A 22851-nucleotide genomic window follows, 5' to 3' on the forward strand; every position below is an offset into this window, starting at 1 on the left:
GAGGGAGTTTCACTAGACAACAAGCACCAAGCAATTAGGTTAAAAACCCTGACAAGCAGCTCTTAAGAAATACAGGCTCACGCTGGAGAGGTGGCTCAGTGGTTAAGACCACAGGCTGCTCCTTCAGAGGACCCACGTGGCGGCAGCTCACCACTGTCTGTGACTCCAGAGCCAGGGGATCCAACGCCCTCACACAGACACACATGCAGGCAAACCATCAATGCATATGCAATTTTTAAAAAGCATTTAAAATGTTTTTTAAAAGAAATAGAAGCTCATAAAAAAATTAGTTGGAAGGTCTTACTTTACATGTAAGACATACAAAACCAAGTCTCTAAAATCTGACCTCAAGAAGGCATTGCTGAAAGCAGAAATGAGGAGCCTTGGCAGTGGTGACATGAAAACAACAGAGCCGAAGCTCTACTGGAAAAACAGCAGAGTCCCTGGGAGCTGCTCATGGGATCAGGGTCTGAGGGCTGGGCTTTCTCTCTAACTACAGAATGAGGCTGCTGAGTGAGTGTCCACAAAGGCAACGGAGCAAGCTCCAGAAACTTAAGTCCTACCTGACTTCAGCATAGGCCATTCCAAAGGCTTTCAAGGAAAACCAAAAATTTAGGAAGTCGGAGAAAAGAAACACTATTAAACACATGTTTTTTTCTGAAAATCCCACTGATAGTACTCCAAATGTAAAAATAGAGCAGGCTGGCCTTTCAGGGATAAATTAGAAATAGACAGCAGAGTGCATATAAAGAGCAAGAGTGCATGGACACCAGTATATAAAACTTAAAAGCCTGCGGTGTAATGGATCTGCAGTCAGATTAGCAGCTCCTTTCAATTAAAGCGGCCTTCTAGCCTTGCTTCACAAATGTATAGTAGGTCTGTGCATTAATGTAGATACTTCAAATGTCAGTATATCTCTAATTAACATGAGCACACACTGTAAAACTGAAAAGGCACAATTCTAAATTCCTTACATTCCCAGCATTAATGCTTTCGTGGGGCAGCTCCCGTTGTCATGGAAAATGGCATTCAGGCCCTATTTGTGGATTTTCACAGCTCATCTTTTTTATTTACCTGCTCTATGTCAAGATTAGACTGGAATAATATTTTTTAAAGATAATGCACTTAGACCTACTTTCCCCTTAAATTCACAGATGTTCTCCCTGAGGGAGCCTTGGTCTGGGCTATGCTGTTTGCCACAGATTTATTTTCATTAAAATGATGATGATGACGATGACGGTGATGATGGTGATGGTGGTGATGATGGTAATGATGGTGATGACGATGATGATGATACCACAAAGATGTGAATTAATGATTCCTTGTGCGCCCTCCCCCGAGTCTGTGTAACTTAAAGAATTCCAGCTTAAGTATGGCTACTGTAGAAGTTTGCACAGCAGTGTAGGAAGATGCCAAGGAGGCCACAACACTCCAGAACCGTGTAGAAGTGAATGAGGAGGAGGGGCAGGGCCTCTGCTCTCCTGATGTACAGCAAGCAACAACAACAACAAAAATGACAAAAACAAGAGTAAGAAAATGAAAACTGTCTCTCAGAGGACAGCATGATGCTATGGGGAGAAGAAAGGGTGTGCCCTGAGGTCGGGTGGGAGTCCTGCTGTGCTGACACATCAAGGTAAGTCCCTCTCACCTCACAAAACACAGCCAGTTTAATGTCTGTAAAATAAGTGTCATGCCAACCTAAGTTATAACACACACTGTGTGTGTGAGTGTGTGCGTGCACATGTGTGTGTTCATGTATGTGTGTAAATGAGTGTGTGTGTTCCCGCATGTGTGTGTGTGTGTGTGTGTGTGTGTGTGTTCCAAACAATAAAGTGTTTATAGTCTTAAGAAAAGGCTTACCATTATTAAGACCATGAAGAAGACCATTACCTATGTGGGAATGCATTTAAAATTGCTGAGGGGTCTGGGTAGATTAGAAAAGCAAACTATCCACTGAACCATCTTTAGGTTTTGTTGTTTGTTGTCTTATCTAATTAATCATTTTTTATCTTGGTAAATTTTAATAGAAAGGATTACACAAATATTTTTCATTAAAGGTAAAAAATTAAATGTGGTATACTGTGTACACAATCTTTCTACATAATGCCTACTTTGGAAAAATATGTCATTTTATTCCTTAACTTGGGAGAACGGGAGGAAGAGAGAACACTAAAATGAGGCGTGGTGTCAGAGCCACATCCAGTCTGCCTTAGTGTTTTCCCCTCTGACCAGAGTGGCAGGTCTGAGTAGACAGAGTCCGGTCAGTGCTCACACACCCTTGGCGTGCCTAGTCATTACGGATGTGCAAAATATATCCCACCTTTCTTATCTCACAAACTTCCAGGCCTTACTGCATGCCTTAGGTCAGGCAGTAAATAAGCAGTTTTAGAAGACAAGGTTCACAGAGCCTCTGTCGCTGACACCTGCCTCTGCCCGTGTTGCTTGACCTGACTCACTGAGTGCTTCTATCAGTGAAGCTGCCTTGTCACTAAGGGTAAGTGGTGACCAAAAGAAACAGCAAATCAGTCACAGCATCCTGGCACTTATCTTTCCGTAGTCCCACAGCATAAGACATCCTTACCAAAGCCTGGGTCTCCGACCCGTGCCCTAAACTAGCATTTTCTCAAGCCCGGAAAGTGTTTACAAGCATGGCTTCCATTCCCATGGCCATATGGAATCTGATGAGAAAGTTTTTAAGGTATTTTAAGTTAAACTACAAAAATAATGGTATAAAAGCTGTGTCAACAGGGTCGCCTTCCAACATCAGCATCTCCCTTGTCTGACAGATCCTGAGGGTCTAGCTCCTGACCACCTTCCTTCAGAGGCAGCACCTGCATGTCTTGATAAGAAGGGAGAGTTTAGGAATAAACCTTTGTGTGATGAGAAATAACTTTTGAATGAAATGATGTCAATTATTTGTCTCTTGGAAACTTGCTCACTCTAAGAACTTACTGGAGAGAATAGAAATGCTGGGAAGGAAAGAAGAAAGTGCAGAGCAGCCCAGGCAAGACTGGCCAGCCCCAAACCCTTTTCCTTGCCTTGGGTTTCCATCAGTCAGCTCAGCTCCTCAAAATCCTTCCTTGCTACCCAGAGCCCCTCTTTCCATCCATTCCAAAGAGATACTGTCCGTCCTCTCCATCTCCCCTCCCCCCCCCCAAACCTCACCACCCTTTTCTGTGCCACTTAAAACCCTACAGGGCATCCAAATTAGCCATGAGCCTTACATAAGCTTGTGTTTTAAGGGTTACCTCAGATAATCAGACAAAAATTGCTAACTTTATTAAAGAACAATTTAGTCATTTTCTAAAGATTTATTTTGTATTTAATGGGCATGAGTGTTTTCCTGCACTCATACATGTGCCCCACATGTGTGCAATGCCCCCATGGAGGACAGAAGAGGGTGCAGATGCCTTGGAACTGGAGCTCAAGTGGTTTTGGACCACATGTGGGTGCAAGGAACCAAACCTGGGTCCTCGTAACCACCGAGTCTCACACCAGCCCCAGCTTGTTTTGCTTTGAGGTCTTCTTCTTCTTCTTCTTCTTCTTCTTCTTCTTCTTCTTCTTCTTCTTCTTCTTCTTCTTCTTCTTCTTCTTCTTCTTCTTTTCTTTTTTGAGACAGGGTTTCTCTGTGTAGCCCTGGCTGTCCTGGACTCGCTTTGTAGACCAGACTGGCCTCAAACTCACAGAGATCCGCCTGTCTCTGCCTCCCAAGTGCTGGGATTAACGGCGTGGGCCACCACGCCCAGCCAGCTGGGTTTTCTTCTTTTTTTTAGAATTGTAAATGCTTTATTGTTTTATCAATACTTTTATGTTTTACAAGTTTTCTACAATGAACATAGATTGGTAGTAATGCCTCCTTGATAGCGTACTAAGGCCTTGATACTTAGAATGAACACAATACAATGTGAAGCAAAATAGTGCAAAATAGCAATTAATTCTGAAAAGGAAAAATAACCTACACAGGAAGTGCTGTCGCTAATGGGTGATTTTTTTCTTTTATTTATTTCAGCTTGGTAATTTTTTTTTTAGGCTTGGTCATTCTTAAAGCACTAAAAATATACAAAATGATCTAAACTACATTAAATATGCATATCTATTTTTTAGGTTGATTCAAAATGAATATGCTGATCAACAGTTTCACTGACAGATAAAGCTGATTTTTAGATAAATTTTCACTACTTTCTGCTTAAATGTTGAATCACTTACACTCTAATATTTAACATTTCTTCAAATACTTCCTAAAAGTATATTCTCTACAACTTCTTTAAAACAAAGAAAATGTTTCCTATGCTTTTACTACTATCAACTATAGAAAGAGGCCCTGAGATACCAATGATGCGCAACAGCACGCACATGGAAACATGAACTGGGCACTTAGAAGCAGGTTTATGCAGAGACACAGTTTAACCCTTGCCATGTACTGATGACTACTTCTGTACAACAAATATATATCAATTAAAGTATTTCAATTAATCCTTGGTAAGATTCAATTTTTCCTTAAAATTTGCCTTCTCACTTGAGAAAAAGTTTTTTCTCCAAAATATGGCTTGAAAGTACAAAGATACTCGGAGGACGGGAGAAAAGGGGTATGACACCATTTTGATGCACATTACATAGTCAACAAATGAGTCTGGTTCCTTAGCACACAGTCTCCCTGCACCAACTTCTCTCTGAAATCTGTCTCATCCTACACCTTCTGAGCACAAGCACACAACACTTTCCAAGTCCAGATAACCAGAAGATATACAAAGTTATCAAGGGCAAAATATTCATCTGTAGATATAGGAGAATTTTTAAGGTAACCCATTCCTACAGTGGGGCCTTATTTCCCAAAATAACAAGTTTATTGTTTAGGCTTCAAGTGATGGGTCAGCATTATGTTGCTGTATAGGAAGCCACAGCAAACAGGCTTTTTATAGCACCTGAAATTTTCTTCTATACTCTTGTTCTCAAAATAATCCATTTATGAAAAACTACTAATATTTACTAAACAGTCATTTAAAAGCTAAGCATAATTTACGTACAGGTTGATTTGTCTATAAACTGTGACTTTTCCTTCATATAATTAGAAAAGCAGTGACTGATCCAGTACTCACAGTTATACACGAGGCTCACCCCAGCACCCAGAAGTCACTGGTAAATCGCCTTTGAATTCATGAAAGTGACCTAGAAGATAGATACAAGATGAAACGGAAAAGCATGAGTAAAGTGCATCTAGCTGCTTCATTGAAGAAATTATCATTCCGGCAATGAGCAGCAACATTCCAAACAGTGTCAGCGTCCTCACCTGCTCTAAGAACTTTTGCCAAGACTTTTGTGCCAGAAGCAAAAATCGTTTCATTGCTCTACATCTAAAAACACAACATCTCCATCCACGGTGACTTTTTCTAAAATCTATCCGTAATAATGGAGGTGTTCAAAAGCAGGAGTGAGCCGGGCAGTGGTGGTGCACGCCTTTAATCCCAGCACTTAGGATGCAGAGGCAGGTGGATTGCTGTGAGTTTGATACCAGCCTGGCCTACAAAGTGAGTCCAGGACAGTCAAGGCTACACAGAGAAACCCTGTCTCAAAAACAAAAACAAACAAAAGTAGGAGTGAAACTAAAGGCAGATTTTTTTTCTAAGAACGAAATGAAGTTTGCAAACTTATCATGAGGTTGAAAAGAGTTCACCTCGTCAGGGATAAGCTGAACGTGTTCAACAGCAGTATCACACAGATAGAATTAATACGCAAGGAGGCAGCGTCTGTTCTGCCTAAGGAGTTGGGCTGCTGGCTGCTGAGCGTTCTTGTGCCTCAAGTAGCAGCTGTAGTTCAAACACGCAGAGCCGGCTTTATAAAAGCCACACTAGCACAATGAGTCACTTATGCCTCTAAACATCGATGATTTCCTCCCTCCAGAGCCCCCGTGCATTAGAAAGGAGTTAGGTCGTTTGTTTTTATTGTTTGGCCTAAATAAAGCACATTTTGGCTCCATGAAAACAAAGGAACCTTGTTACAGAGGCTGTGTTCCTTCCAGAGTGTGATGAGTGGTGTTCAAGTGAAAGTAGCGACGGAACTTGGTTACCAACTTAGCTCAGAAACTTTCCTGGACTCTAGGGACGAGTTTGACTCATTCTGCGTCTTTGAAAATACAGATTGCAAATACACAAGTTAGAACTAACTGGGTTAAATAAAATTCACTCGAGAAAACAAAGAACACTTGCCCAATACTGTTGTAGGAAGCACTGTGCCTGCATAATCACCACAAATGATCATAATAGATTAAGAGTGAGCATCTGAAAGTAAAAGGCAAAACACACCAAATAACTAATTCTGCCCATCCACTCATCTAAAATATACTTTGATCTAAAGGGGCATGACAAGCTAGTCCACTCTCTAGTCAGGACGGTGAAGGTCTGGTGGTTGAGCAGGGGAGCAGCCAGTTAGAGCAGTGGTCCTCAACCTGTGGGTCGGGACCCCTCCAGGAGTCAACCCTTTAGCAAGGGGTGGCATGTCAAACATTTACAACTACGATTGATTACAGTAGGAAAATTACAGTTACAAGTTAGCAACAAAAATAATTTTATGGCTTGTGGTCACCACCACTTGAGGAATTAAAGGGTCACAGCATTAGGAAGATTGACAAGCATTGGTTTAGAGCACCGAGTCTCTTCATGACATGGTCTGTAGGAAGTGGTACTTCAGGCACTCCCTACTTTGCATGGCTCAGCAACCATGTGACGTGGCTTCCAGGGAGTTCAGAATGTAAGAGTGTGGTCAGGGAGACAGCACTATCACTCATCTTTGTTGCTTCATCCTTCTCTGCTCGAGACATCAGACATTTTAAGATCTAGGAAAGCAATATTACCTGGAATACAACAACCCTATTTAGATACCCAACATGCATTACCCCAAAGCAGCTCTTGGGGGCGGGTGACGTATTGTCTGATCCTTGCTTCTTCACAAATATATTACATAGATCCAACTCCAGCGGCACAGGCCTGGACCCATCTACTGGGGCAGCTGAGGCAGGAGGACTGCAAGCCCAACTCTAGCCCGGCCTACAGAGGGCGTTCACATGAGGCCCTGCCTCAGCATGGACGCCTAAGAGAAGTCATCAGCATGGCTGAGGCTCTGGGTTCAATAAGTTCTCAGGGGAAAAAGATAAGCTTCTCAAGAAAGAAATTTGCAGCAAAATGCTAGAAATTCAAAAGGGTTTCCTGAACCTATGCAGTCAAATATACACATATATGTATACATGTACATATGTATCATACATTGTTCCTTTGGTGACTATTTTTTTAAGGGCGTGAGCTGTAATTCACTGTCATGTAAACAACAGGGACACAAGAAAAGCAACCAGAAAATTTTGTGGCTAACAAGGACTGAACTTTTTCAATCATTGAGCTGTTCGGAAGTCAAAATCTCTTACTCTAAAATATTTTAAATCTTAAAAAAAAAAAAAAGAACATATTCCAGACATTTTGGGCAAAAAAGATATATCCCATCTACCTATGTGTCAGACTGTCAATCAATATATACTATTGGTAAAGTTCAGAGCAAATTGTTGGAATATATCACATCACATCACATAGTTCATTGTCCTAAACAAAAACTATTTTACTGTGTCTTCCTCAAACATAGAAAGCAGGAATAAAGAAGCAGCATGTCCGGGCAGGCTCAGAGTGATGACAGCACACACATGTTCTGTAAGTTATCTCTTTAAGACCTAGGAGAGTTTAGGCTAAAGAAGACATTTCCAAAAGTATAAGTGGCCACTTTGGTCCTGAGGGCAGCATTGAAGTGACAAGATGCAGAGGAAATGCCAGTGAACATCACCGTCTGTTCTGGAAAGTCCCAGACTATTTAGTCAAAGGAGTCCCCAGAACAGCTAGTGCCACAGATTACCCCAACTTCTGCTTCTCAGTCACTGCTCAGCAAATGGTAAGGACGGGTCAGGGATTTCACTGGAGAATAAAAACACAGACATGAAGCCAGGCACGGAGGCACACGCCTGGAATCCCAGCACTCAGGATGCAGAGGCAGGTGGATCGCTGTGAGTTCGAGGCCAGCCTGGACTACAAAGTGAGTCCAGGATAGCCAAGGATACACAGAGAAACCCTGTCTCAAAAAACAAAACAAAACAAAACAGGAAAAAAAACTGGTCGTCCTCCACAAATTTCCATCATTGACTTTTACATTTAACACAGTGGTGGCCTGCTTCCTACCTTCCATTTGTCAATCATTCACAATTCTTATTTAAATTTTAAAAATTCATTAGTATACTTCCATATAGAAAAATCTGAAGGAAAAGGTACAGTGAAGAAATACTAATAAATACAAAAAAGGGTTAACAACATAAAGTATTATGTTACCTGCAATACCAGCAGAATGCTTTATAAACTGATGAGATGAGGAGGGAGTGGACAGGCAGGAATGCCCATGTGCCATGAAGTGGGGTACAATGGGGGTAACTTCCTGAACAGACGTTTAATGGTTAGTGTTCGAGTGTTAAATGTCTGTATCCTTCAAACTGTCTACCAGGTATCCAAAAACCAGTCACAAACACATGAAAAGATACAGCACACATGATGTTTATGCTCATTGTAACACTTTTAAAATAGTGAAAAATTAGAAAGAACTTATTGGTTAAGTAAGTTGATTATGACACAGAAACACTATTTTATAACCATTTAAAATTAGGAGGTAAATCTAATATTTGCTGACATAATACTGCCACAATATATCTTTGAATAAATATATTCACAGAAAAAAACAATAACCTATGTGTACATGTGTGAAGACCAAATGCTTATATACTTATATACATATATATATATATGCAAGTTTTACAAAGTACAATTTCACAGAAATTTTTACAGCAGGTAATGGGCTCCAAATGCTTATTTTTATTATTCTTACAGATTGGTGGTATTTGGAGATTATACATAATATGACTAGCAGATGCAAAAACAGCTTCTAAAATCCAGTTTATTGTTTACACACTCAGAAAAGAAGCAGACACACGGTAACTTGCTGTTCAGTCAGGGAACAAAAGCCTAGTGTTAATATTAGGGTTTTTAGAAGAAAAACTCAAAGAGAGTTACCAGGCAACTTCAGACCCGAGTCTGAACATCAAATAAAGAAACTATGAACACTCAAAAAAGGCCTGTCCCGTTCTGCCAAAAATAGCCGACAGATCAAAGGTAAATAGCAAATAAAAACACAGGGAACCTCCCCATATAATTAGACGTTAAAAGCTTTCAGCCTAAATTTTTTAATCCCACATTAAGTTCTGTCTCTAGGCCACACCCATTTCTTTTTAACACTCCTTTTCTTTTCTTAATTGTTTGATTTAGCAAGAAGGTTCAAACATCAACTAGGCAGTTAGATTAAATGGCCTTCCAATCCTGTCAGTAAAGTGCTTTAAAAAAAACTGTAAACAAAATTTTATTTACCTCTACATTAAATTGTAGCATTGCACATTAAAGAAATGATGAAAAATTAACTTTTCCTTTATTGATTCACTGATCTGGCAGGTTAGAGGTAATGAACCACTGTTTAAATCAGTCGCCTTCAAAACATTTCTTTCCTCAGTGCTTTACACTTCAAAATAAAAAATGAGATATTAAAATATCTGTAATATTCTGTGTGCAAATCTAATGCATTTCCTAGAAATGTGACTTTATGTTAAAAAAACATTACTACCCTCCTACCCACACATCTCAACCTCACTGCTCTTAAAAAAAAAACAAACTTTTTCTTCCTAGTTTTACGATGCTGAACTCATCTTTCCTGAAAATCACAAGGCTTAGCTTTATGCATTTAATCTTTTCTAATATCATGCAAAGTCCTGCAAGACTTAGCTATACAAATACTCTGTGAATTTTGACTTTCAAAAGAATTGATACCAAGACTAACACCTAAGTGTTAGTGATGTTTACCTGTGTGCAGGTACATGTGTACATGCGTACATGTGCACACCTGTGGGAGGCCAGAGGTCAACTTCATGTGCTGTTTCTAGGGACCCTTGTTTTCTGCTGCTGCAGCACCCTGCCCTAGAGGAGCTTGCTTCTTTAGTGCAATCGGAGTTCTACTATTAACGAAGACAGAAGCTACTCACGTATTCTGTGCTGCTCAGTCTACATGGTCAATGGTTTTTCAGCATGAGGGTCTCACCTCAAGGTAGATATTAGAAAAGCAACGAGAGGAGATGCCTGAGCAGCACAGTACCGATGACATAAGATAGTCCCATATTGTAAAGACATGGCCTACTCCATTGGTAATCAACCACCTGGATAGCAGGCCTTCTTCACAGTGCTAAAAATCTGCAAGTCCCAGAAAGCTAGTGCTGTATTTAGGAGTGCTCACTATGCTAAAGGCTGAAACTCAGCTGCTTTTTACAGGATTGATTTATTTAAAATAGCAACAATGAATCTACCATACAACAATATAACAGTTAATGAAATGTATTGTTTCTCATTTTTATAAATGTCTTCAATGCTTTCTTCCTGAAAAGAGGGCTATGTCCTCCTAGGTGCCACTAGAGTCAATCTATTGACAGGCTGCTTTGGTAACAACGAGTACTCTTTAAAACACTGGCTCACTGAGTCACTCAGGCCTCCCAAACAGTGACATGTTTTACTTTATAATAGCTTTAAAATATTTCCTAATATTTCCACCAATCCTAACAGACCATGCTCCACCAAACATGCGCATGCACACATGGCTTCCCTCACAATGACTATCACCCTGCGTGTGCAGCATGGGTACTCTGTACTTACTTCTAATTTCACACTAGTAAGGCAGTACTAAAGAACTAATAAAATCAATTATTTCTACTTGTGTATGAAATTAAACAACTTTGTCATTTTTTATCATGAATAAGGAAGTTCTCTATTGTTTCCCCAAGGCATCTAAGATTACATCTGGTAAAAGATGTAACTTCACCAGGCTTATGCTTGGGTACCACTTCCATGCAACTGTCAGTGTAGTGATTACAGAAACAACTACATATTGGGATAGAAGTGGTTTTGACTTTGAAGACAAAAGCCCTGGAGGGTTCCTACCATGCAGACCACTTTTTGATAACCACTGATGTACTCTAACACTCCGCCCTGCTGCTAAGAAAACCAACTAGTTTATTATTTTCAAGCCAACAAAGAAGAGGGAAAGAAATTTAGCACAGTAAATATGATATGCTAAGTATTAAGAGGTCATTTTTCTTTTCTCTTTCCAAAACAATAATGTCACTGGGTAGAAATCACAAAACAGTCAATTTGAGTTAAATCTAAAACAAATCTTTTTTTTAAACAATTGAATAATTTGCTCACAAAATAAAAGGTGTCCAGTCTAAGCTGAACACTTGCTATGGACGTTACCAAAAGAGCTCTTAGGCCACATTAGAAGCTGAAAGCCGTGGGATGGCTTGGTGGGTAGTAGTGCCTCGAGCAGGAAGACCTCTCAGTTCAGATCCTAGAACTCGGGTAAGCTACGTCAGCAGCTAATACCTGTGCTCCCAGTGCTAGGGCCTGGGAGAAGACCGGCAAATCCTGAAAGCTCGCTGGCCAGCTAGTCTCACTGAATTGGTGAGCTTTCTTGGGACAAAAGGAACTGATGTTGCACAATGTAGTGCCATGGTTCACCTAACTCTGCCAGGATGTGAGACTAAATTATAAATCAGAGCTAGGATTGCCTAAGTGTGACATGTTTACACAACTACCAACACTGTATTGCTCTCCTGAAGTAACAACTTAAGTTATTGTGGATGAGCATAATGGCAACAAAACAGTGCTCAGGAGGGGAAATGAGATTGTTTAGAAGAGAGTGTGTCTTTATAAAGGTTTTTCACAAAGGCAGCTTATCACTATGAACCAAGATCAAAATACAGACCACAAGCTTCCAAGAGCTGTTTCTAGACTCCCGTGTGACCTTTGCACACACTTTATAAACACAGCATAAGGGAGGAAGGCCACTAGAACAGAACCAAGAAGAGTCAGTAGAACATGTGATATATTTTGTAATGTCTTCATTCAATAAACATGTGCATTTTTATGTTTAATTACTTTTCTTAGCAAATAAATGCCCATTGATGTGACAGAGTTTTCCATTTGTTTCATTTTGTTTTGTTTTTGAACTGGAGACTAAACTTACTGCTTTGTGTTTGCAAGGCAAGGACTCTAGTATTGAGCTACATCCTCAACCTCCTGTTTACAAATCCTCACCTTTTTCCTTATCTCCTTGCTGCCTACGTGGTTTGGGGCATATGTGTATCACTTAAAAACAAAAGGCAGCCAAGGAGCTCTTCTGCAAGTAGAATTGGTAAAACACTAGCCGAGGTGCTCCTTAAAATAAGATCTTCTCTCAGATTAGGCCCCTCCAGACATACCAACTGCAAGAGCCTGAAGCGCGGTTGGTCCAGGGGTCAGTTTCTATGCAGTTTCCCAGGTGCTTCCCCCATGCTAAAACCCAAGACCTACTGGGCTGAAAAGCCATTGTACTGCACATGAGTAAAATCATAAAAACTTTAGTAATTTTTTTAAATTTTATAACTTGTAAAATATTTTATCTTATTTAAAAGATTCCCAGTAACTTTGTAGAGCTATGAAGTATTTCCTTCAGAGTGGAATGGGATTGAAAACTACACCTAGAGTTTACCTTGAGATTAAATCTTAGTTATTTCTGGGCAGGCTGTTTTGGTTTTCATTGTTGTTGTTGTTGTTTTTGTTGCTTTGTTTTGTTTTGTTTTTTAATATGAGGTAAGATACAGGAATTTGGTTAGCATTTCTGAGAGCCAATGGTGTGTGACATGGGCTGGGATCTATGAGGATTCAGAACAATAAAGCTCAATATCAGAGCTTATGCAATTGAGGTCTGGATTCTTCCTCTAATGGTAAGATAGATAGATAGATAGATAGATAGATAGATAGATAATAGATAGATAGATAGATAGATAGATAGATAGATGATAGATAGATGATAGATAGATAGATAGATAGATAGATAGATAGATAGATAGATGATAGATAGATGATAGATAGATAGATAGATAGATGATAGATAGATGATAGATAGATAGATAGATAGATGATAGATAGATAGATGATAGATAGATAGATAGATAGATAGATAGATAGATAGATAAAACTGTAGCTGAAAGTCTCACATTGGTGGAGAGGATTGCTTCCTCTAGTCGGCTTCTCTTTTCTGAGTTATACTCACTGGTAAGAATGGAGAGGCAGAACGCTGAAAATAGCTATAATGTAACAAAATATTGTAAGTAAATGCCAGACAGCTAAGAAGTGCAGACAGTGCTTCATTCGGCCTGTGCTTTCTAAACAGCACGCTGGTGAAAACAAGTTAGCCAGGGCTGCTCTCTGCAGCAAGGCACCTAACCAAGATGTATTTAAAGGCATCTTAAAAGGGTGGGTTTGATCCTCGTTTTGAGAAACTTCTTGCTGCGGCTCCCAGAGCTACTCCCTCTTCACCACAAAGAATGACTCGGGTAATGGAGCTGGGTAACTCAAAGTATCAGGCAAATAACACCAAGATGAGTTGACAGCGCCTGTTGTGCAAATATGTACTTAGGATGGTTATAAAAAATAACAGCTGCATTATCAACTGGACATCAACCAGAACAACTTCCATGGGTGTAGAGAGCCAACATAGTCTGAACTTGCTGTGTAGCATGGATGTGGCACTTTATGTGTTGTACTCATTTCTAAATTCATGGCAGAAATTTAAAAGGGGGAGAGTTCATAAAAGCAGGAAAATAAAGATTTGGTAACTTGGGTACTTAAGAGCCGGATTTCTTGAGTTTATCATAGTTACTCACAGGGCAGCACACACTTTCCCGCTGGGCACCATGCTAAGCCCTGGAGAAGCCCAAGTAACCAGAGTAGAACTGGGGACATCAAGGAGCTCACAGCTGGGAAGGAACTTGCTGCGGGGTTATAGAAACATCCCGTAAAGAAATCAGACTATAACCTTCATGGCCTCTTATTCTATGATAAAAAAAAAAACCAAAACCAAAAACAAAAACAAAAACGTGTATTCTAGAATGAGAATGTTGTGTGGTCCTCTTTCTGGTTTTTGTGACAGTTCAAGGTAAGAATCTAACTCCTGACTGGGGCACAGCTTTTACATACACATTTCTTCCCCGCCCTTACCTTGAGACTCAGCTAAAATGTATCCAAGTCTCATATCATACAGACAATACGCTGGCTGGTACAGCCACCAATTTGTGTGTGCTTCAGTGCCTATGCCGGGGCAGGAAGTCACGGCTGAGTATCTTTCTCTATTGCTTTCCACCTTGTTGCTCCAGAGTCTCTCACTAAACATGGAGCTCAATGGTTAGGCTAGAGCAGCTAATCAGTGTGGGACCACACACCTCCGCCTCCCAGAGCTGGGATCGCAGGTGTGTGGTGCCGGGCCTGGTTTTCACAGAGGTGCTAAGGATCTGAGCTCAGGCCCTTTGCACAGCAATCATTTCCCCATGAAGCCAAGCCCTCAGCCCCATAGCCAATACTTTTTAAAGAATGACTTAAGGGTAATGGGACCTTACAGGCCCCTGGCAATGTTGTCATAGTAGCAGTGTGCTAAGTGACTAACCACTGCAGACTCAACTGAAAAAGGTTTAGCTGGACACTGTGAGCCGGTCCTCTCAGCCTAAACAGGCCTTTTGCCCACTTTAAGAAACAGCAACAAGCATCCTGGAGACATCCACTTACCCCCTCACTGTGTTTTCAGCACAGCTCAAAGGTCTCACTGTGAAGTACAGAGGAAGCCCGGCCTGGCATTTCATAGGACCTGCCCCACCTCTGAGGTGGAAACCGTGGTCAAGGAAGCAAACACACAGCTTACAGAAGGCCCTGCAATGGGTTGGTGGCGCAGCTTGCATGCTAAGTCAAAGTTGACAATTACTAGGCTATATTCATTCTGAAATGGTAAAAAATGTCTCCCATTGCTTCATCTGAAAAATACGATGGTCAGCATCAAGTGTCAGTCCTTTACCTTTGTCCTTGGACAAAGTTTCAAATGGAACCGGAAACTGCTTGGGCTTAAACATATTGAGCCAGTGCTAGCACTCTCCCATCTCCCCAGCCCCAAACAACCACCAAGTCCTTTATTCTACGCAGAAATCTTCCTTATTTCACTTTCTCTTGCTGACTCCCTCTCCAAACAAAATTTGATGGAACAGTGGTGTGTGGAACACACACACACACACACACACACACACACACACACACACACACACACACACACCATAGATGCTAGATATATAAACACTTTATAAAAAAAAGGAAGGCAAAAACTATGAAGCAAATTCTATCACCTACGCAGTTTAGCTGATGTCTGATTTCCAAGTGAATCTCCACAATTGCCCCTAAGAAAGAATCACCAACCCTCTGTACACATTGAAAAACCTGGGCTATCAATGGGATTAAACACTCACTTCTCAGCAGGTGCCCTGGTCAGCACTGAAACTCAACCAAGTCTCATTCAGACATCCTGCTCTCTCCCTGGCTAAGCCTCTGAGACCCGAGCCCCTCCAAGGCCTACTGGTTCTGCTGCTGAGAACTCCCTTTAAGAGATTCTAACTGCTGTCGTCTCTGTCTGCTGACCCTGTCCTGCTCCTGAGCTCCCATAACCCTCAGGACAGACACTGCATCAAGACCGCGTGCCAGCCCATCCAAGCCTGTTTCATGCTGCTTCCACTCCAGGCTAACTTCTGCGATCAACCCGGAACTTGTACATGCTAAGCAAGCACTCTACACTGAGCTATAGCCCACTTCCTAGTCATTCTTCTTTTTTAAAAAGCTAAAATAAAAATTTAAACATATGTAGCATATACATTATACGAAAACTAAAAGATATTCTCTAGTCAAGAATGTTATATTTGTGCTCAAATAAATGACTTAAATCCTAAGTGGCTTCAAAAAATAAAGTTTAATATCTTCCCAAGAACAAGATAATAAGGATGAGCCTTAGGTTTAAAATCTCTAGTGTAAATATTACTAAAGTACAACAACTGAAGAAGGTGTTGTTGGTACAGAAATTCACTAACAGACCAATGAACAGTAGAGTATCTTTTTTAAAGGTGAATACGCAGAAGAATTTAGCATACTGACACTTCAAGTTAGTAAAGGAAAGTAAACTATTCAATAAATGATCCTGAGAAAAGTAGCTATTTAAGAAATAAACAACAGTGGAATCCCTATTCACATGTCACACTAAAGTCAATTCCATGTGGGTTTTTTTTAATGTAAAAATAAAAACCATAAATAATCTATCAGAAAAACCAGATGACTATTTGTATAATCTTACAAAGAGATTTTTCTAGACATATTAAAATAAATGTTAACACAAATTGTAACTTTTTTTTAATTTTCTGTATAAATACAATGAAGGGACAAATCACAAAATTTTAAATATGTAATGATTGGAACAGTGTGACAAAGAGGAATGGCAAAAGCTCCAGAAGTTGTTAAGAAAACAGGAAAAATACGCTACAGATATAAGTATTTACAAATGACAAGACAGAAAAGTGAGTAAGCTTTTAAAAGTGTCCCACATCACGTTACTTCTCACAACGTGACATTCATGATCATAATAACAACTGATCTCCCATTCACAGGTGAAAACTACGGCGCCTTATGAGAGACAGCGCGGCAGGTTGGCGTTCACTATGCATATCACTGAGGGCAAAAATTCAAATACGGACAGATATAAACAGTAAAAGATCTTGACTCTAATACACACAAATTTTAATGGAGATCTTTAATGCAGTAACCTTGTCTGTCTCTTTCCTAAGTAAAGTGTTAGGCCAGAAGGAGCAAAGGCGCGTTGCTCCTAATGGTAAATGTCTAGGAACCATCAAAGGCCGGTAGTGCTCACGTGAGTAAGATCCAACCTCAGAACCGAGTACAGTTCAGGCCTCAAAGCTGCCATAGAAAGAAAGACAGTCCTACCTATGTGAAAAGAAGGAGGTTGAAGAAGCCATAATGTGTTCCATTAACATAAAAACAAACTATGATGTGTGTGCAAAGGCACATTAATATTAGAAGGGTATACAGGGAACCAATCCTGAGTAGTGACATATATTTGGGTATGGAAATACATACATAAATAAAAACAAAGGAATGTTCAGGAAAATATTTTGTTAACTGTTGGGAGCACATGTAACTTCTGTGCCTCCTCCTCTATCTCTTCCCATATTGCCCAAATTATTTACACGCGTGGGTATGCATATCTCACAACTCAAAAGGAGCTATTTTTTAAATAAATTAAAATTTAAGTATAGATTAAATTAAGATTCAAAGACAGCTATTTTTAGAACAAATTATAACCTCCAAAATGACACTGGAAAAGATAAATGATAGGTTCAAATGGTGCTATGAATTTATTAGATTTACCTTATTAAATAAATTCAATGCTTATGTATGTATATAAATATGTGATACCCCTACATTATACATTTATCTATTTGCATTATAAATGATTAAGCCCTTACAAAAAGGTTGAAGGAAACTGGAAAAGCATGTTTCCAGAAGTTCTGTTTTGACGAGAGCACGCTTACTTTTATGATTTAAAATGCAGAAGAAAAAGAGATGAAACGGCAATGAGAGGGATCTGAAGCCACCTGTATCCCAAAGCGGTCACATATTTAAGTAAAACATAGTCTACTCACAATGCATAAAGTTACGTAGGTATTAGAGTTTTTACTTAAAATCCTAGGAAATAACACAACAACATGCTAGTGTCAGAACACGCAGCAAAAACAAGGATACAGGTTACATTTGCGCGGCTTTTTAAAAAAATCAGTCCTATGGAAACACCCTGGAATCCTTGCGGAGGCCCTAGAAGAGACCCTTGGTGTTGCGGGCTCTGAGTGTCCAGAGTGGTTTAGCCGAGGAGGGAAGATGCACTGAATGGAGGCGGCACCATCCCATGCACTACGGTTCTGAGTGAACAAAAAGGAACCAAATGAACTGATCATCAACATTTATCTGTCTCTGCGTCCTAAGATAATGTCGCCAGTCCCCTCATGGTCCAGCTGCCATGTCTTCCCAACAGAGTGCACTGCCTTCAAACCACGAGTCACAACAGACCCTCTAACTGCTTTTGTCAGGTATTTCCTCATGGCAATGAGAAAAGTAACACATATTTTTAAAAAAAGAGCCCACAGATTAAGAATTATAAGTGAATTTGACAAGTTGGTTTTGTGCCAGAGCGCTGTACCAAAAAAGTGCATTTCTATGTTTAATCCCAAGGAGAATATTATATAATATTTACAAAAACTATTTCAAGATTACATTCATATAAATACTAACACAGACATCAAATATCTAAGTAATATTTATAATGAAAGACATGCAAAACTTCCATGTAATAAACTGAAAATTTTTAAGAATAAGTTCGGAGCCTATTGTAGGAAGTCTAAGGAGTCCATCTCCCAAATAAACCTACAGGGACAAGGCAAAGCCAATTAGGGTTCCCAGAGCCGTGCACGATATGCAGAGTTCTTGAGTGTGCGACAGCACTCACAGAGGGAGAACACAGGCAGAAGAGGGCAGGTAAGAGGGCAGGCTTGCTAGGCCAGACAGACGACTTAGAGCAACAGTGACGGCCAGACTCACCCGCCAGAGACGCAGGCACAGAGACTCCTGTCAAAGCTCCACTGTTGCTTAGTATTGTGGGCACCAGTGAGTGAGGAGGAAAGACAGGGGTCCCACTGACATCTTTATAGAAAGCTGCGATCAGAACTGGTCTAATCCTCACACTCCCAAATCTGTTCTGGATGCTTCATGAGTCTAAACTTTCTTTCTTTCTTTTTTTTTTTTTTCTTGTATGTACTTTACCATTTCTCTTTTTTTAATTTATTCAGATTGCACCTCAATTGTTATCCCCTTACTTGTATCCTCCCATTCCTCCCTCCCTCCCACTTTCACCCTATTCCCCTCCCCTAGGTCTGTGACAGAAGGGGACCTCCTCCCCCACCATATGGTCACCGCCTATCAAGTCTCATCCTGGTAGCCTTCCTATTCTTTCTCTAAGAGCCACCAAGGAGATGTGGTCAAATATGGGGCACCAGAGTTCATGTCAGAGTCAGTTCCCACTCTCCATGCAACTGTGAATAATTCCTGTCCATTGGCTAGATCTGAGTAGGAAGGAAATCCTGAAATTTGCAGACAAATGGATGGAACTAGAAATGATCACACTGAGTGAGTTCACCCAGACCCAGAAAGACTCACATGGTGTATACTCACTTATAGTTGAACACTAGCCCAAGGGGCGTGTCCCATCAAAGTCTCCACTTACCAGGAGCCTGAGACAGACGCAGGAACCTCCTATCGGGACTCTGGGTGAGCAAATGATAGGAGAATGGGGAAACTGAAGGATCCAGACGGTCCTACAAGAAGAACATCATGATGGGCGGATATGGACTTAGGGGGGTCTGCTCAAACTACTGCACCAACCAAGGAGTCTAAACTTTCAAAGTGAGACAGTGCCAAGAATGAAAACCCAGTGGACTTCAGGTATTCTGTGGGAGTGTTTCAAGATTCCATTGCCACTTTAAAATTATTCAAAATACTGCATTTTTCTAGGGAAAATGAGTGGCGGGTGTCCCAGTATCAGAGTTTGTTAGCCCAGTGTTGAGCGCAGTGCAGTAGAGCATGCACTCTCAGCATCTGCAGCTCACCTGGCTGGACACGCCCCCTTCTCAGGGCCTTCTCCCGGTAGCTGGAGGCTTGGCCCAGCACAGGCCCCTGAAGGAAAATCCCAGTTGGAGCACTTCCATCTTGCCAGCCTCCCAGCCAATGTTGCTGTACTCTTCTTCCTAAGGTGACCACCTGAAGGCCACCTGCCCCTTTCTGTCACCAAAGTCACAGATGGGTGCTGATGGGAACCATCCATCCTGAACTGGTTTTTCTCCAGAGCACAGTAGGAGATCCTACAAGTCAATACGGTGAGGTAAAGGACTGGATGAAATGATGGTTCAAAAATAGGTAAGAGGGCTGGAGAGATGGCTCAGTGGTTAAGAGCGCCGCATGCTCTTCCGAAGGTCCTGAGTTCAATTCCCAGCAACCACATGGTGGCTCACACCCGTCTGTAATGTGATCTGATGCCTTCTTCTGGCCTGCAGGTGTACATACAGGCAGAACACTGTATACATAATAATAATAAATAAATAAATCTTTAAAAAAAAATAGGTAAGATTCACAAAGGAGGACTTCTAAATGGCCCACAAAGCCTAAAAGGTACTAAAATTTAGTCATACTTAGAGAACTACAAACTAAAGTCATAGAAGAGACCCTACCATGTCCCTAGAATGCTGCAGCCACAGAAGCTAACAGCAGCACTAACGGGAGCAGGGCTGGAAGAGGAGCCCCCGTGCGCCACCAGAGTAGTAAGGAAGGACTCGCACCTAGGTAGCGAACACACCTCATCCTCGGATCCACAAACTCCACCTTCAGATTCCCCCAACAAGGGTGCGTGCCCCTGTGTACCTGTGAGAGAAGGCTTAGCATGGAGATGTTCCTATGAGCTTCAAACTGAAAATGTTTGCAAGCACAAGATTGGGGATCAGGACTCGATGAAATACTATTCAACGAAGAAAATAGCTTATTTTAATCACACAGAACAATCGGAATGGATCTCACAATGCGGATTGAAAGAATCTAGACAGAATGAGAAAGAAAATCCATAATTCTATTCATATTCAAGTAGAGAAAATAAGCAAGGCAAAGTTGTTCTGTTTAGGCATGTCTGTTCTGAGGTGAGACTACAAAGAAAAAAAACACTATTACCTCAAAAGAATGGATGGGTGGGGCTCTAAGGTGCTGGAAATGCTGGATCTCTTAACCTAGACTGCAGTTGTAGCTATTCGCCCTATGAGAAAATACCTTTTTTTTTTTTTTTTAACAGCTGGGTATGATTCCCAGTTCTTGGACGATAGAGAAAAGATACAATAGTTCAAAGCCAGCCTATGACAGTTTTCGGTACATGAGACTTAGCTCAAAAAAAAAAAAATCTTAAGAAAACAAAAACCCTCCTGTTTTGTGTACCTTTTATATATGTAATATATTGTATAATACAAATGTTAGAAACAAGTATAAGTGTCTGATATTTAAACATAAGATAATCTAATTGAAAATTAAAATACAAACTAAAACAATGAGGTCTGTTTTCACCTGTATGGTATAGGGTATGAAGAAAGAGGCATTGACAGTAATGTTAGGATTATAAACTGACAGACCAGCTATGAAAAAAAAAAAGATCACATTCATTTGACATTTCCATTCCTGGCCAGGCATAGTGATGCATCCCACAAGTCCGCACTTGGGACGTGGATGCAGGAGACTCAGAGGTTTAAGGCCAATCTCAGCTACATGGTGAGTTCAAGGGCAACCCTGGCTACATAAGGCCCCATCTCAAAAAAGAAAGTAAAATATAATAAAATCTCAATTTTTATATAACCTTTACCCCACAATTCAATTTCTAGAAATTTCCCGTACATCATCTGTACATAATCATATACTCTACAAGGATATTCACTACAGTATTGTTAATACCAATTTACTAGAACCAGCGAAGTGACCATAATGGGGGTTAGATTAGTTCTAGTACCCACATGCACTGACCATAGTGCAGCATGTAAAAGAGTAAGAAAAGTATATGTCCTGATAAGAGCATTCTCAACACATTGTGAAATTTTCAAAAACAAACAAATATGTTTAACCCAGAACAGACTGTACTGAGGGACACAGACCCCTGCAGGACATTCTCTGCTGGGCTGATTTAAAAACCAGGAACAGCCAAGGCTTTGGGGAAAGCAACTCAGGACCCTGAGGGACGTGAAGGAAGGAGGTGATCTACTTTTTAAGCTATACATCTTTTGTAGCTTTATAAAATTTATGATCTTTTCAAATAAGTAAGTTTATTCTGGAATTTGATGTCACAGAAGGCCTCACAGACCTTGACGCAGAATAAGCCCTAACTCTGAGAGGCAAGCTCAGCCAGGCCTTACTATAACCCAGGCTGACCCAGGCACAACTGGCATATTAGGTAGCAACATCTCTGAGATGCCCTGGAAGGGGTACAATTGGCAACGCCTAAAAATGAAGCTTGGGGACCTGTGGCCCTGGCACCTGGTCTCACTGCAGTGGCAATGTCTTTAAGATGGCACATCTTTTTTAAATGTACTACTAAATACTGTTGAACAGGGCAAAGGCGAGAGACAGTTTAGCCTTGTGCTAATAAATGCCAGAGTAAGCGTGACAAGCTCACACACACACAGTAAGCGTGACAAGCTCACACACACGAGGGTATGTGCCATGCCCTAACACGCCCATACAACACACACGCCCAGGATGAAGTTTTTAATAAATTTCATTCTCTTCACCTGGGCATACTTGAGCAATAAGTGGGTTTTTTCTTCCAGATGATTTTGCCTATTTTCTGGCACTCGTGCCCTCGGGGATGTGGTGAGGTTTCACAACTTACGCAGAAGTAAAACGGTTGCCATAAAGCAGGTTGAATCAGACAGGTTGTTTCAGCTTGACTCCCTTGCTTGCTAAGGCGGCGCAGTGAATGCTGCGGTGCTGTGGGTATCGCCTTAGCCCGCACTCCATGAACACCCTGGAGGCTAACTTCATGGTGCATCTACGAATATCTCACTTCAGTTGATCGCATTTCTGCCTTTTCAGCTAGACCAGTCATCCACAGGCCTCACTGGTGGACACTCGTGAATCAAGTGATGTCCTGCAGCTCAGTCCCATCAGAACAGGAGTGACATCACCTGGAAGAGGTGAACACTGCCACTCTGGAAACTCGGAGGCTGGTACCTCACCAGTTGTAGGCGATGGTGCG

General features: G+C 40.9%; 1 protein-coding gene across 9 annotated transcripts in view; it reads right to left on the bottom strand.

Annotated features, from left to right (window-relative positions):
- The window catches only part of SOX6 (SRY-box transcription factor 6), a 602500-nt gene that overhangs the window by 459162 nt on the left and 120487 nt on the right, over window positions 1-22851 (bottom strand). For all 9 annotated transcript variants that reach the window (XM_084771677.1, XM_084771678.1, XM_084771679.1 and 6 more), the window contains one exon: window positions 5097-5166. The gene's annotated coding sequence lies outside the window, so the exon portion shown is untranslated. The remainder of the gene's footprint in view (window positions 1-5096; window positions 5167-22851) is intronic.

This window comes from Acomys minous (assembly GCF_964271855.1).
Source record: "Acomys minous genome assembly, chromosome: 2".
Taxonomy (NCBI): Eukaryota; Metazoa; Chordata; class Mammalia; order Rodentia; family Muridae; genus Acomys; species Acomys minous.